This window comes from Pempheris klunzingeri, chromosome 24 (genome assembly GCF_042242105.1).
Source record: "Pempheris klunzingeri isolate RE-2024b chromosome 24, fPemKlu1.hap1, whole genome shotgun sequence".
Taxonomy (NCBI): domain Eukaryota; kingdom Metazoa; phylum Chordata; class Actinopteri; order Acropomatiformes; family Pempheridae; genus Pempheris; species Pempheris klunzingeri.
The window spans coordinates 8,662,107-8,680,136 of NC_092035.1; positions in this window are offsets into that span (position 1 = coordinate 8,662,107).

The following is an 18,030-nucleotide window of genomic DNA, read 5'->3' on the forward strand; positions in this document are numbered from 1 at the left end:
TTTTTCAAAAGAAGCTCATTAATGAAACTGTGTCTAAAGACACAAAAGGAATAAGATTAAATTAAATCATCACACAACAGGCCGGCTTTGGAAGGCAATGCTTTTCTGAAGCCCTCCGTGAAAAACTGAATGAAAAAGGAGAAGGCACCCTTATGTCTAGAGGAGGGCATCATGAAACACAGGCAATGAAAACAGATTAACAAGCAGGTATAAAGTCTATTTGTAGGATAAATAAACTGTAAATAGTCTCTTAGTGATGAAATATCTAAATACTGTGTTCCCACAAATTCTGTGTCATGTAAATGTGTAATGAAAGCAGCCTGACAGACAGACAAAGTTGAAAGAGCCATAAGGCTTAAGAAACTTTGTGTTTAAAAGTATTTTCTTTGAGTGGAGTATAATTCATTCAGGCCCGACTCTCAGACCAGAATATTTCACGGTTAGGTGGAGTAATGGAGGAATAAACTCAGCTCTGCCTCATTTCCATAAAGGCCTATTCTTTAGAGCCACGTGGTATGAATACATTTCGGGAAAAGGACTCTTAGAAAAGCCAATTCCTTCTTGACGTATTGAACTTGTGTCAGTATTATAGCCACAATCATTTCCTGTTGAAAGATATTTTACTGCAAACACACACCTGAAAATAAAAACAGCATTTATTGAGGTCAAGGCAGAGAAAGCAAGAGATGTGACAGCGGGAACATCAGCCTGATTCAGCACATCCTCATTCATTCAGTGCAAGTCCTGCATCTCAAGGACAGAAACATCCACTAAGACATTAAATTGCAGGTGAAATTGTCCCTGACATTACCATAATGGTGGTGCTATTTGAAGAGAATTAGCATCATGATAACCTGACAGCCTTTTGTGAACAGGTGTGCAGAGTTTATAGGCGTGAGTACTGAAGAGTTATGCCTCCCTCCCTTTGCGTTTGTGTGGATTTGCTTTGTTGCAGGTGTTATTGCAAAATTAGCATGATGGCAGCATGGCCAGATGGCGTCTATAACAAACCTTGGCCCATCACAAATGTGGACAAACACTCGAACTTGACGTAACTATTTGCCAAAAGGGAAATTTACATGTGTAAAAATGTGGAAATAATTACAATGGAGACATTCTAAAAGCAGCATTCCTCACAAGACTTGCAGTGTGGAGCCATTTTGTGCAACTAAAACATTCAGTCATTTAAAGCTGCTCTAATCAATTTAATAATACTTTTTATAATAACATTTGATCAAATCACAACTTGTGTGAATTTGTGCTTCTGGTGATGAACCCACAGAGAATTATCACCAGCTTTGTAGTTCCCTTTGGCTCTACAGCTCTTTTTGGTTGGTTTTTGTTTTCAGTCTCTCACCTGCACATTCGAACAAAAAAGCTGAAAACCCAGAAGATAGACATTTAGCAACTAGCTGCTGAACATAGTGGGGCATTTAGCCGCTAAACAGGCAGATATTTCCTTCAGGAGTTGGTGGAGAACAAAACAGAGCTAAAAAAAAGGAGGGTAAACCCACTTACATTCATCAGGTCACCAGAAACACAAATTCTTATCAGTGTTGTTGTGTCCCCACATCTGCCAGCATGTAAGTGAACAGATAGCCATTTGCTGCTGATAATTTAGCAGTGTTTTGTTGTTTCTGCTCGTCTTTGCTGCTCCCAAGTGGCAGGTTTAACCATTAGCCCCCCCCACACACACACACTCACACTCCCACGCTCTTTGCACACACAGCCAGTGTACAACTAAAACATAGGAATAAATTGAAATACGGCAATTACAAATAAAGCATATGGGACAGCTACAATTAACGCAATAATGCCAGTAGCCATAGTCACACATGGAGCAGATGGCGACAGCATTTACTGTAATTAAGCCTCATGTCCTCCTTGTGCGTCTTTGTCATGAAATTCTTCTGTGTTTCACAGCCAGATGGTTTGAGATAGGTGTTATGAAATTGTGGGGTTTAAACATAAGAAAGGAAATCCACATATGAAATGGTCAAAAGTTCAGAGGCTAAAAGAGGAGAAGAGCTTACAGCCATGTTTATGGCTCTGTGAGGCTGCTCGTTGCAACTAACCTGTTACATGTTAGACGGTGATCTTTAGCGGTCATGGGGGAGTAAATGTAACTGACCAAAGGGTCCTGTGTGGTCAGAAGGGTTGACCATGTTGTGAGCATGACATGATAGCTTAGCTTGTTGTCAACAAGTTAATTCATTTGTGAGACTTGGTGCTATAATCTGAGGCTGTTTGCACAGTCGGTCAGTCGTCCATGTCAGGTGCATCTGATGGAAAAGATACACTGTGGGTGTGTCAACATGTGATCAAGTAGGCCATCGCTAGAATCAGGCATTCTGTAGGCTACTTATGACCAATAACCCCCCGACACTGTGATGTCTCATTCCTGCCTGATGAAAGTCCCATCAGTGAATCACTGCAATAAATGTCAGATCTCAGGATTTTGTCTCCTAAAGGCAGGAAGGAAAAAACATTTTGCTTCAAATGAGACTTCTTTGTGGCTTTGCTTGGTAACCAGTTGACAGTAAAACAAAGCTTCTCACTTGACTGGTTTCTCCTTTGTTTCAGCTCGCTGGCTGATTATGATTTATTTCTTCCAAGATGCGAAGAAAACAAGCCAGGCTTACAATCAAACACTGAACAGCAGAAGAAAGATGAAAAGGAAGCAGCAGAATGCAGGAGCCTTAAATCAGGATGATTCAAGCGAGAGAATTCAAGCTGAAAAGGCCCATACAGACTGTGTACCTGTCTCTTTTTCCAAGTAAACTGTGCAAACATTTGAAGACAGAGCCATTATTTGCTCTTTGAAATTTGAGGTAATCATCATATTTCTTTGAACTGTGAAAGGAACTAGTCATCTAGAGGCACTTTACTTCGACAGCAGTGACACTGGGGATGCAGTGTCTGGTCTGCCTCCTGTACTGAAGAGACGTCACGTATAAAAGAAGTCCCTTTACATATGGCACTTCCATCTGGAGGTTTGAGCTTGTGAACAGCGAGTGATGCATATACAGTATCTGGACATAGAGTACAAAGCAACATGGTAAATGGATCATTTTTTACGCCTGTACTTGCCTGCTGAAAATGAACATTGCAAAACATATCCTCATTCATTATTGTGAATTACTTGCATCTTAATATTTCTCATTAGCCTGCACACAATTGCTCTATGCACTTGTCCATTATACAATTTAATATTCCTATATTCATATTCTGTCTCTTATCACTGGAAACCCAGTTTCCCTACAGGTAACACTGAATTTTTATTACTGAATGCACTGAACAGTTTTAGGACAATAAGTTACATGCATGAAAAGGTGCAGATGAAGAGAGTTTCACAAAAAAAGTGGGTGTTACAACCTTTATTTCATGCTTTGTTATTGTCAGACTGATCTCCCTGCATCTGTGAAGCTGTCACACGTTTACCCAAATCTTCTAAAAAGCTAATTATGAAGCCTGGGCTCATTTTAACTCTGGCCTTCACTTCACTGGAGACCTTTGGTGCAGCCCAAACATTTTAAAAGAAATGAAAGTACTGGATATTTTTTAAATCGAGTTTAAAGACTCACTGCAGCTTGTTTGGAAGTTGCAAATTGAGCAGAAATGAAAAAGTGCAGTTCAAGGGTCCATATTTGCATTGAGAGGTTTCTTTTTCCACGTAGATAATTAAAAAGCAAGCAGCAACTGGTACTTAACTTTCCCTTAATTCTCCCAACAAATCAAATGCAGAACTATGTTTGGTTAGGTATGGACGGCATGCATATAACACCTGGTGTTATGTGGTGGTGTAATGGAGAAACTGACTAAGACACATCGTAACCTGCCGTGCTTGTTGTAGAAAAAAAAAAACCACAAGACCACTGGGGAAGAATTATAATACCTGTGATCTTTTAAGCAAACAAGGTGTATTGACTCAAGGCTTTTGCACATTGTATGACTTGTTGAATAATAAACCAACTCAAATGTTTGTGCTTTCATACTTCACCTTTGGCATCATCCTCCTTCAAGCTAAAAGGCACAAAAGCATTTGCATAGTGAAACAAGAGCTCCGGCATGTGACTCATCAGGTGTCAACTGCTAATACTGCTGTTAGCAGGAACACGCTCAGAGAGAAACTAATAGGCTGAGAACAGCAAAGCTCCTCTTTAGTTTGACACTTTGTGAAATACGCTGATTCCTTATTGAGCTAGTCTGAGAGCTACAGCCTGCAGGTGGTTAGCTTAGCAATTGGACTAGAAACGGGGAAACGGCTTGCCATGCTTTCCTACCAGCGCCTCCACAGCTCACTAGTAACACACTAGAAAAAAGAAAAATATTGCAGAGCTATGATCCGGACTATTTCTTGGCTGGGTGCAGTGATATCCTGAGGTGATGATGTCACCTACCCTCCAAGAACTGGTCCAGAGATAAAACATGGTAATTAATAACTTTAAGAGGGGCTTTTGTTACAATTGGATAAAGCCAGGCTCTCTTTTTGGCCCCATTTCCAGTCTTTAAGCTAAGCTGTGCTAACCAGCTACTGGCTGTAGACACGAGTGTCATCAGTCTTTTTCAGCAGTAGTTTTGTACATATTAAATCTAAATCTAAATGTTTGATGAATGGTTTCAGCCTCCTGTAACTGGACTTTGAATCTCAGAGGATGTTTTCCAGACTGTTGCTAAAACTGAGATTGTAGCTGATTGACTCATTTACCGAAAACCCTGTCATGTCTCTCAGGGGAATAAGAGACAAGAGGGATACTGCACATGGAATTTTACAATTATTCAAATGTATGATATTTTAGAGAACTATAAATAGGTGGTGGATGAACATCAGAAGATGGAAGGAGTGCTGCACCTTCACCCTCTGCCGTTTCAGGTGCTGTGAACCCAGTAAACACTCCACCCTCTGCTCATGTGCCTCCTGCTCACCGTCAGTCCCCTGAGCCCTGTGCCTGTCAGGATGATTGACAGCATCCCACCAGGCAGCTCATGTCAAAAGACAGAAGACGTTTCTCTCAAGGGACTTAAATTATGTTACCTGTCATATTTCATGTGCCACTAAGAAAAGTGCCAAAATCTCAGTCAGGCTGACATACTGCCATATTTGTGACATTTTACTTAATGAGACATTGAAGGGAGGTAAAAATACTTGAAAAGGTCTCTACTTTCCTATGCAAAGGATAAGAAAAGAACTACAGTAGGTGTTATATGAATGTTCTCACGGACTTGGGATTTATCAACATATTTAAAAGTAAAACTAATTAGTCACTAAGAAGGAACAGTCTGTGTTTGGTCTCGTTTACTGGGTCCAAAACTCAAACTGGGGCTGTAATGTTCAAGTTTGTCCTCCATCTAAACGTGGGAGTCTTTAAAGTGAGACAATGCAACTTTTGAAAGAAGAAATAACATGATCACCCTCTTACAGGCTAAATTCATGAGCAATAAAACACACCCACGCACACGCAGCACATTCAGTGGTTGTGCTGCTAATGCTTTGTTAGTTAATGTGAGGAAACTTAGTGAGTGAGAGTCGAAATTGCAACTTTGACACTTTGCGCTGCAATTTTTTGTCTGACAAACAAATTTGAATGCGATGAAGACAGAGGGTTAGACTAATGAGGCTCATCAGCAGTGTCTCCTGGTGTCTATGTAATCTCTCATAGACCCACTGACGTTTTATTCGTTTCTTACAGCTATTTGTAGGATTCTGTCCTCTGAGTTTATGACACACTGTAGCACAGTTCATGTGATCAAGAGTTGTGTGCCCAGAAAATGGACTATACCCCTTTCTAGTCTTCTTTGACCACTCAAAGTGCTGTAACACAAGACTCCATTCACCCATTCATATATTTCATTCATATACCCATTGGGTACCAACATGCAGGCTAAACATTCACATGTAGAGTGCTGTGCAGTCTTAGGCAGCTGTGACGCCTCCTACAGCTGTTTCTGTTTCAGATAATTATTGTGTTTCAACCTACATATGAAATTGATGATCATTAGCACCTGTTTGGTATAACTGGTTAATCTTACACCTGACTGTGATCCTACTAAATCCCTGACTTTGTGCAAGTGTACCTAGATGCATTGATGCTGTTTTGAAGGGGGTCACACAATGTTGATTTGATTCAGATTTCTCATTCGTTTGCTCACTTTGCATTTTGTAAATCAATACAAATGAATTTTATACTTTTGGAAGTATTTTTACTTTATAGCATTTTTTCCACACCTGCCCAAGACTTCTGCACATGACTACATTCACATGGGAGCAATTGCTGTTCAGTAAGTAAATCAACTATACATCAGCATGCGAACTGGAGGAGCCGGGAATCAAGCCGCTGATCTTCCAATTAGTGGATGACCCACCCTGCCTTTGGCTCAGTGGGAGAGCACATGGCACAGCAGTGGTTAACTTCATTAATGTCTTGTAATTATTCATGATTAGACAGGCTCTGTCCTTATCTGACTGCAAATTGTACTTTTCTACACTTCCAACTGTCTCACACACACACAGTTTCCAAGTTTATTGACAAAGGTCCACTCATTTGTTCCATGTCTATTTTTGTAATTGTAAAAGTCTCACAGTAACTGCACTAGTTTTATTACTGTGCATATGGATGTGTTCCCATACACAAGACACAAATCATCAGTTACTGGAGTTAAATCATCTTTACCTGTGGATAATTTATTTGTTTTGAAAATCATAAATTCAACTAATGAGATTTTACTACCAACAGACAGTGTATTTGGAATGATATATGTTCATTATTTGGGGTATCATGGGACTGGTGTCTATCCATTCAGATAGTTTATGTTTTTGTCCAAGTGTTGTGGGTTTGTAGATGAGTGGAACTGAATATGTGATGCCAACAGCGTTTTCAGAATCAGAGCTCAATACAATGGAGCTGAATAGAGAATCCACATCATTGTCTATAGTTTACACAGATTTCAACAATGTTGATCCCCCCAAAAATGCATCTTTCCATCTGTATGTTTGTCATTGAAGTTTTTTGTGGCGTCAGAGATCTCTGATGTGCTCAGACTGAAGCTTCTTTTTCATTCTTTTCATTCATGTCGAGCTTAATTGACACCTAATCCTACTGCTTTGATGTCACATTGAAGGGCACATTCGGTGCATTGAGGGGGGGGGGTGCCTTAGACTCAATCTTCTGGAAGCATGTGTGATGTTTTCAGCCTCTATGCCTGCCCGTATGCATTTGTAGGCCACAGCCATGTCATTTCAGACTGAATAGTGCAGAAGTTTGTTCACCTTTTCATATTCTCCTCTTGCTTTCTGTCATCACACACATTCTTTCACATTACCGAGGCCAAAGCAGCCTCCTCTGACCGCCTCCGTTGGCTTACAGACTCTTTCAGGGATCTGAGCCAGCAGCAGGCGGTCTCGTGCCACTGTGCCATGTGGTGTGGCCTCGGAGATCACCATTTTCATAACGAGGTGTCAACTAGGATGACGGATGATGTCGGTCCTCTCCTCCTCGGTTTGGACTCCAAGGTGCAGAGACTTGGCAAACAGCAGCTAGAGGGAAATCTGCGAGCAGAGGAAATGTGGGAGATGTGGGCAGCGTGACTGAATTGCGTGTTTTTCCATCTCTCCCATTAACAAAGACATCAGCTGTGACGCAAGTGCGAAGAAGTGCCACAGTCCCAGATATTACTGCCAGGATCTGTCTGATGTGCTATTCTACTGATTCCCACTAAGTCACTGGCATTAATCAACACCTTGAATTCTAGTATGATTACTTTATGCTGTGGGCTGGTATAATTATGTGTAGTTCCATTTGAATTAACTGTAGATTATGCTGTGTCACTGCCAACTCCTCAACCACCCTGCTGTCTTTGAGTCACTACATGCTCCATAAATGTTTTCATCAATTCCAGATATGTTTTAGCTACAGGTGTGTGTTGCATGATGATGCCATGTAGAAAGATATCATACACAAAATACAAGTTATGATAATTAAATAATTTCCGAAGGTGCAGAGAGAAAAAGGCCCGTGATCAGTCTTTGACTCTTTTCCTCTTGTCTCTGAATGTCGCCTCATGAAGCCCAGGGATACGTGGTCTGTTTGACCACTCAGCCTCTGCAGCCATGCTGCAGCCTCTGTGAGGCTGTCCTAAGGCACAGCAGGTAACATGCTGATGTTTAGCAGGTACAAGGTTTACTTTATTTTAACATGATAGTGCAGTGTATAGAAAAACCCAATCAGTGTTACTAGTGTAGCTGATTTCGCACTAGATTTTGCATCTTTTCAGACCTCTTCAGTGACATTTGTTTTTCAAAAGTAACATATGGGCAGTTTCTGCATTTAAGTTGATTTGGATGCATATTGGCATTAGGAGCCTAAATAATAATAATAGCTGATGATAAAGCTCATTGGAGTTGGTTACATATGGCCTGACTTCAAAACTTGTGTATGTAACAATATTACTGACATGCAAATTAGTGTCACCTCAGGTTTCAGCTACTTTTAATTTAAAATAGTCAGCAGCACTGAAGGTGCCAACTTGGCCTATAAAGGCAGGAGACATGGACTCATTGAGACATGGACATTAAGAATGTCTGTACAAAACTACACAGCTATGAGTTGTTGTGATGTTTCAGTGTCACAGTAAGTTGCAGAAGATGGAGCCAATTGCAAGACAGAGGAGAAACGTATCTATGTTTTCAGACTCAAATGAAGAACAACTTAATAAAAAAATGTAAAAAAAAAACTGAATGAACCAAAAGGAACAAAGGCTGCACTAATGTGGGAATGGAGAACATGTGAGAATAGATGACGAGCAAAGAGCTGATTGGTTGGGGAAACACTGGGAGCAAAGCAGGCTAACAAAGGTGACGCAGAACAGGTGTGGAGAGAACGAGCAGACACGCCCACACAGCACACGGAGACAAACCATCCAAAGCAATGTGATTAGGGATTTAAAACTGTATCAATGATATTATTTCACTGAGTGATATACCCTAACAGGGCTGTTACACAGTGACTAGATCAGCTCCTAATGGGTCGTGGCCTTATGTGGAAACATAACACCCATGTGAATAATCAGATGTAGCTACACCACCTCACCTGTGGGTCAACACACAGCTTCATTAAAACAAACAGAATTGAAATCGCAGTGTTAACACAGCCAAAATAATAAAAAAATAATAATCCAGTTTGAATCCAGCCATGCTTCCAGCCCTGACATGTATGACCTGAATTTCATTATGATAATCAAAATGAGATAAGAAATTATCAAATTACTAACCAATTATGGCTGTGTATATAAACTGGAGGTGTTCCCACTGTGAACTGTGAAGGAACTGGTGTTGTTTGATGTGCGCTCAGTCTCTCACACTCAGATGTGTGATAGAGTTGGGTGTGGAGCTGCGTTCACTAATTATTTTATCCAGTCGGGTGTTCCTAATTAGAAAATCATCCTGATGTCAGGATGGAGATGAAATTAAATGTAACTTCATGAATAACAGACATGACGCTCCTGAACCTTACGAATGAAATATTAGTATGAACAAATTAAGCAGGAGATCATTTTACAAATGAGGCCCCTGATGCGCCGCTTGTTGTCATGGCAATGATTACCGGTGCTGTGATGACTATATAAATGAAGGCATCGACAACAACACTTATTATCAGTTATTGACAAAATAGTCCCTCAACGGAGCGCAGTTACTTTGGGTATAATGAGCTGATGGCCCATCATGAGTATTGATTTGTTTGCCAGCGACTGGATTTTTCCTGTTCATGTTTCTTTCTCCTTGCTTCATCTGCACCGACTGAGCTCCACACTGTCCCCAGTGACTGATTTACACTTCAGATAAACTGCTTCTAACCAGCTAAACACATTTCATGACCCTGTATCAGCTGGGTTTGAGATACGGTGCATACAAATTTTATACAGCGCATACCAGACTCCAGCTGTATTTTTTGTGGCATTGTTAGTAGGCCATGGGTGCTTTTTTCATTCCATTGTGGTGGACAATAAAATACTGGGCGTGAAATGTAGAGCACCATATAACAAATTGCACACAAGTCCTTGAAATGTTGTGCAACTACGAATGTTGTGAATCTACGGGTTGATTTCTTCTGATTTTTTAAAACATATTTCTATGTTTATCTACGTGTTTCTGTTAATGTTCTGATGCTTCTTGGTTGCCAGTGACTTTTTAAATGCTTTGCATTGATTATGCTTTGTAAATTTAGAAAAATAACCAAAACCTCAACATCAATATCCAACCAAGCAGCCTCCGTTTGCCATGTTAGCAATATGGTACAAACTACACTTTGCTTTATTATTCATAGATCATAAACATGCAGAAAAGAGTCTTAAAGCATCCAGATTGGTTTTAAAGTTGGGTTTGAATTAGACAGCAGAATGATGAGTTTTTTTATAGCAAAGTCAGGATGACAGTGGGGGGGTGTTAGACACCCTTGGGGCTCTTTACATTAAGTATCTTTTTCCCTTCTTCTGCCACACAGTGCTGCACTTGAATCCATTTTCCTTCACAGTAAAACTTCAAAGTCCACATGCATGAGTGCTTCGTGTCTGACACGGGAAATGTTGGTGTAAGAAAAGGTTCCTGTGCATCCGAAGATTTTCACTCCATTTAATTTTTCACTGGTTTCAAGACTCAAGCTGGAAAGCATCAATCACAGAAATAAATAGATTTTCTCAAGAGGACATCCCCCATCTGTTAGGCAGAGTCTCACAATGATTAGAGTTAAAGTGTGATTCTCAAAGAAACGGTGTAAGGTTGAACTGTCTTTTGCTGCTCGGCACGAGTCCGCGCAAACACACAACATCTTGAACCGACGCAGAAAGGAGCAGATCTGCGCCATGCCAAAGATGAGAGGAGAAACCTGTCACAGTGACACTTCCTCTCACTTCCCTCTGGTGAAGGAAATGAATGCACAACACTTGCCAAGCACAGTAAGCTGTTGGTTCTGGCTCAGAGATGACCAGGACAGATAACACGAAATGAAAGTAGGTAAATCGATTACTATTAGCTCCCATCGCATAGGCCAAGTGATTACTCTCTGCAGCAAAATGCAACCCTGCCAAGCCCATCAGCAAGCAGAAAATTGCTGGGGGGGGATTCCCACAAGTTGTCATATTGGGAGTCCATGTACTGTCCAGAGGCTGTGACATGGAAAATTGGAATGGTATATGCATACACATACACGCCTTGCAGGGTTTCATTCCCATGCACCCCAAGCCACATGCTCCAAATTATAACTCCCAATATAACCACCCCCTCGCTGCTCTCCACAGCTCTCAAACCCAGCCAGCCAGCCCATGTGTTTTTTATAAGAAATATGTCAGCTTTTGTACCGTGGAAAGACTGCTCTTTTCAGTTCAGTTACTTAGCAACTAAATGGCATATCACAGAAATAAAATCCTGAACCCTCAGAGGTGAGAAAACTTTGAAAAACAGAAGGACATCGCAGTGATTGTCGTGATAAATCTGTCTCCTCTGGGCCGACGTGTTCAAGGTGGGAGTGTTGACTTCGGGTTTTCCCTCCCACCATAAGAGCTGTTAGCACTTTCCTTTTTTTGGTAATGGGAGTCGTTAAAGCTATCAAAGTTCGGAGTTGCAGGACGTGATGACACCTCTGTTGTCAATCATTGATTAATTTTGGCATCTTCCACTGCCATTCATCATGCTGCTCGCCAACAGTGCCAGCCAGGAATGTTAATTGAGTTAACTTGAGAGGAGAGGAGTTGTTTAGCAAGGATTGTTATTTCTGCAACAAACCCCATGGGAAACTAAAAACAGCGTTTAGTTTACAATATCCTCATTCCTGCATACCTCTGGTCTTATATAACATAGATTAAGCCATTGCTTTATTGCTTTCATTCTGTTTTTATGCTTCATTTGAGGCAATATGGTTGGTTTTATTTCTACATCTTTCTTGCATTTATACCTTTTTATTGTTGGTCCACCTGTATTGCCTTATATTTACAGGATATTGTTTTTATATTTATTATTTGCACGACAATGATCTATTTCTATTTATTCTTTATTTATGTTTATTATTCTTTAAGATATTTTTTCCTTATCTTAGCTCTCAGCAAAAGTATTTCACACAAGTGTAATTGTTCATGCTTCAGTTCTGCTTTTTAATAATCTTGGCTTCCTGGGGTTCTGGGATGGTAAACCATCAACTACACAGCTGCTGTCACCAAAAACCCTCCAACATGACAGACCCTGCTGCTCCGGATCAGACAAGTCCTAACACCCAGGTGCTGCACCATTAGGTTATTTTGGCAGGAAGCTAGAATAAACATATTTTTTTCATCGTTGTTTGTATTTATTCACAGTGGCAGTGAGATGTGACCATGATTCCACAGTGGCCTGTAGGGTTACGTATTGCAACTCAATTCAGGTGCGGGTGGGCGGAGTTTTCATTTGTGTAACTGGGTGCACCTGGCCAGTCTACCCAGAATGCATTTAAGATCAGCCATCCCATTCACTCTCGCTCTATTGCTGCTCCCCCACACATTACCTGCAAAACGCCACTAGCATTCAGGATACTCTCAATAAAAAATGTAACTCTCAAACATAAACACCCAATCTCTGTCAAAGACAAATAGTTTGAGGAGGGTGTAATATAGAGCCAGGTCCCCAAAGACTCACTATGCTGTGATTATTAGAGTAAATGGAACAAACCGCATTATTACTACTAGTTTTTATCAGCCTGGGTTGGAGTTTTCAACACATTAAAACTAAAAAATTCTTTCCCCACCTCTCTGACAGGTGACCTTTCACAGTGCACCACTCACCCTCTCATTAGATTTGAATTAGCCTTTAAGGATGCAGTGAGTTTGATGGCACCATGTTTTGCTTGCACTGGAAGGTGTGTGAATTTCACAGAAAAGAGTAATACATGGCCTGGAGGCTTTTGCAGTTCACATTGGCTTCTTTCTATAAAATTACTCATTGCATGGAGCTGAAAATATCTACATGTGCACCAGCCTCTGGAACTGGAAACATTACTTAAATGCTGCATTGAGTCAGCCTATGCAGCAACATCCATAACACACATGGATTCCTTGTACAACACAAGATGAAATGTAAAAGGGAGATGCATTTCTAGGATTTCTTTTATTCCTGGATAAAATTGGATACAGGGATTTTGCCGTGCTGTCTAATGCTGTATTTTCTTTTGGGTCTGACATGAAATAAATCCTGTCCATATAAATAGAAGCAACAGGGCACATCATAGCTTTGACCCACAGGTTTTTCATGGGAAAAGCCAGCGTATCCTCCATTTTGTGCTGTAAGTCAATATGGGAAGAAGGAAGAGGAAGATCTGGGGATGAAGAGAAATGTGCCAGCGGTGGGGATAGGCCATTAGAATACCTGAAAGAAGATAAATGAGCTGTCTGTGTTTGCCCTGTTGGGGGGGATGTTGGTGGACGGGACGGAGCGGGCCGCACCGGAGAAGCTAGGTCCATTTACCACTCTCTCCACTGTTGACTTCCATTACGAACCCTGTGGCGGAAGGCGGCCATGACAAATGGCGCAGGAAACAGGGGGCTAATGGCATACTAAACACAGTATGGGCGCGTGCAGCGTGCAGGACCGAGCACATTGTTGGCTGGAATCACAGATGACACTGCAGCCGCACAGGTGGTGAATAGCTGAGTAACATTGATTCTGAAAGTGATCAGTGTACTGTCACTTGCTTGCAGTCAATGAGAGAGTGAATCCCATTTTGCAGTCAAGAAGATTTATGGTGCAAATCTGGTCCCTTCCCTTTGTCCACAACAGGGTTTTTAGTGTTTCTATGCTGAGAAGATCTGGAGGCAATGCTGAGAGAGTGAAGTGAAACATTAGAATTGCAGAAAACCAGAAAACAATGAGGTGAAAGAAGCCAATGCTCTGCAGAGCTAAGGGGACCTGTAGACTGAGCTGAGCTGATTACAGCAGCTTTTAAAACCATCATCAGAAGCAGGTAGACGTGTCAACTGCTATTTAACACCAGATGTGCCAGCTGGTCAATTAAGCTCATGATGTCACAGAAAGAAAAGCATAGGTGTGAATGATAGAATTAATGGCGGCTGAGTTCCATTTAGCTGCTTAAGTTTTTTTTTAAGAAATGCGTCTGAGCACGCCTGGTATTAATTAGCTGACATTTCCAAACACCTCTTCTTGCTATGGCTGGTGATTAAAGAAAAACCAGAAGACTAAAATGACAAGTATGTGTTTTTTAAGCTGTAAAAACTAAAATCTATAACTGATGGAAATATAAGGTTTTGCAATTCCTCAAACCCATTATAGTTTTTTTTTTTTTTCAGAGCAGAGAGCTGCCTATAACTGATATCCATTACAACAGCAAACAGCCTCGCTATCATTAATATTCAGGAAATGTATGACATATTTCACTGTGCGCTCTGACTGACTGTGTAAAATATTTAAAAAGCCTCATGGACGTCTGCACCGCCGGAGGAAAAACAAATGTGCTGCTGCTTTCACACAGGGCAAGATCCTCGTCTCTGAAGGATAACTTTGGGGGGGAAACAAAGAAATGCGTATTTTCTCAGTTCTCTGGTCCAAGACGACAGATATTAGTTGTGGCCCGGCTCGTTGCTATGGCGAGCATCCAGCCTCTTCCTCATCCCGGTCCGTGAAATGTGAGTTTGAACTTCCCGGGGGCCTCTCGTCCCCAGAGGACTTTGAATCATTCCAGAGTGTATTCGCTGGGGAAGCGGACTAGCCATTGTTCGCTGCTATCTTATTATTCCAAATTATTTTTCATGTTTCAGTCCTGCTCTCCTCTGCTCGCTGAGAAAGTGTTTCAAACTTCAGTGTGCAATGACTAATATGGAGGCAAATGCTACTTATCATCCAGTAGATTTCATACCACAAACCTACTTTTCATTGAAATGATCACACATAACATAAGGAGGTAATATTTTCCCCAATATTTATTTATTTTTGTTAAATAATGGACATTTGGCATGGTAAAATACTGTACGTGTGGCCAGTAACCATGACCCAAACCATGAAAAAAGACTGTTATAATAATTACATACTGGAGATACAGTGAAAGCAAAACATCACAAACATCAATAACCTTCAGACCTCCCGGTCCTGTTTCAACTAACAGACAATTACACATTTTATAGTATTACAATGTAGCACAAGCAGGCACCAGATGTGGCAAGAGTTTAAGAAGGTTTCAGCAGACCTGGAGACTGCTCTTGGTAAACATTTATCGCATGTAGACGCACAAACACAAACAGCTTCACCATCAGAAGTGTTTCCTATGCTAATAAGAGCTAAATATACTGTACGAGGTCACAAACTCATCTCTGCACCTGCTCTTCACCTCAGCATCTCGCCTTCTGTTTACTTGTGCAGTTTCTTTTTTTTTCCCCTCTAAAGCTGACACTTTGACTTGACTTACATGTGAACACTTAAGCTCCCTCAAAGGGTGTTGAAAAGAACAACTCGTCCCTTAACTCCAACCTTTTTTGAGAAGGAATGGGAGCAGAAAAAAAGCCACTTCAGACACATTTTTCCCTTTTTTTTTTTAACAAGGACGTATTCTATAAGGCAGAGCGAAAAATGAACATGAAAAGGAGTGGATGAGAGCAACAACTCATGTTTCTTAGAAATACTCAAGTGCAAAACCTGAGGGCCAAAACAAAATATTTCATTCTGAGCCTGAGGCGAAACCACAAAAATCTGTCTTTGCAATTTATTAATTATTCTGCAGAAGAAGAGAACTAAAAATCCAGCAGAGGCACATTTCACTCGCAGCCGTCCTCCAGGTAGCCATTATAAATAGTTGATGAACTACTTCTAATTTACTTATGAATGCCTTTGTTACTGTTTGCTGCTGGCTAAAAATCTTGTGTCTCCCTGCACTCAACTTTTCAGCAGCTTTGCTTGTAGCAATTGTGAGTGGGGATTTTCTAAGCTCAAGGTAAGCAGGCTTTCCACAGAAAGTTAAACAGAAAGCATGAAAATCCTCCAAATGAGGGGTGAGCAAAATCATAATCAGCACCTTGGAGCGCGTTCTCTGTCAAATCTATTACTTTGTGCTCGTAGAAGCTATAAAATGAGCAGGAATTTGATTTATAGCTTTGGAAAGTGGCACAGAGGTATGTGTGACATGCCTGCTTCTTTTCAGAGAGCACAAATGAGTCATCACAAATACAGAGGTTACTATTTCACAGCCAGAAAAGTGAAAGATGACATGGCAGTTCATAGTTTGTGCTGTCGCTACTTTTTTTGTAGTTGATCAAAGTGTGTTCCACGTTTTTTGTGCGGGGCAAAGGAGGCAAATTAGGTTTGCTGTGTTTTCCTCCTCGCGCCGCCTGAAACACCTAATGGGATTGCTGAGGAAGGTAGAGATAAGAGGAAAAACTTGTCACATGCCTCCATCTCATTTCGCTTTCAATTTGCATCAGGTATTGTTGTGGGAACAGGGTAAAAATTAGATTTCTCATCCCCTGGAGCAGCAAGAGTCTGTAAACTTACTGTGTTATGGTAAAAATCGATGTTTCAGGACACTGAGCAGAGACTTATAGTAGTGGAAGTGCTCCGTATAGCCTTAAAGGAATGGTTCAGTGTTGTGGGAAATATGCCTTCTTGCCAAGAGTTGCATGAAAAGACTGATGCCACTTTCATGTCTGTAGGCTAAATGAAACTAGAGCCAGCAGATAGTTGGCTTGTTTATGGGATTTAAGTGCCAAACTAGTCCATTAAAGCACTCACCACCTCTGCTGTTATAGTTTCAGAAAACAAACCCAGTAACATAGCTCATGACAACATCTAAAGCCTTTTAATTAACCTGAATTTGACTTGTCTGATCCATATCTAAATTTTGTAGTTTCATATTTAGCGAAAAACCAGCAGCTGGTAGCTTAGCTTGACTGGAAGTCAGAAGAAACAGCTCGCCTGACAGACTAAAAAGAATATCCAATATCCAAATATACCTGTGTAACACCATAACTTGCCATTTTTACACCTTTTTGACGGAACAAACAAGCTGTCACATGATGATAATTGAGCCTAGAGGTGCTGGAGGGTAGGCTTCTTAACTTTGGACTAGTTGTAATCTCCAGTGTGACTCAAGTGAGTGAGGAAATTAGTTGCACTTGAACTTCTTGTAGTAAGATCCCTGATCCTGCTTCACCACATGTTTATTTTTCTAACTTGTAAGACCAACTCAGCATTAAGAGGCTTATCTTCATTCTTCATACTCAGTATGTAAAATAATCATAGCTAACAGTTTGTATTTCATTAAACAAGAGGCTCCATTTTGATGATTACCAAATATTTGCATAAATACAAATTCAATGGAAGGTGAAAGAGTGAAAAATCGTGACTGAATCCAAAAAGCAAAAGTATGGAAATCGTTCATTGTCTCCTGTCTTAATTAAAAAGCACACCCAGACTGGAGGCCGCCAGATGAAATTTGTACAAGTCGGTCTCTGTTGGGGATTTTTGTATGCCAATTGTCTGTCTGCAAGACGAACTGCTGCCACCTCTCCCCCCACCTGTAAACCTCTCTCGGACAGTGCTTGTGCCTGCAAATCTCAGCTGTCTCCCACACGCTATTGTCATTCATGTATTCATACGCCTCTCCACTGGAAAAAGGAGTGTGGGTGGGTGGGTGGGGGCTGCAGGGACTGGGAGTGCTGGACGATGGGAGGACATGAAAAAGACATTTGAAATTTGGAATTGATAGGAAATGACAGCGCTAAGCTGTCAACGTACACCATATGTAGGGCAAAAGTATTACATCACAGTGCTTGGCACACATCTACATATTCTACTTTATGTTGATGTGGTGGTAAATTATTCACTGCAACACTATTGTGTCTGTATTTTGGAATGCTTGACTGAATGAATGAAGGCGTGGATAATTTCCATGAAAATTTGTTAAAGAACATCACGTCCTAAATATCCTAAAAAATGTCAAACAAATCTGTCTATACTTAATGCATACGTACGACTCAGTGGGGGTTTAAAAAAATAATTAGAGACGCTGATGC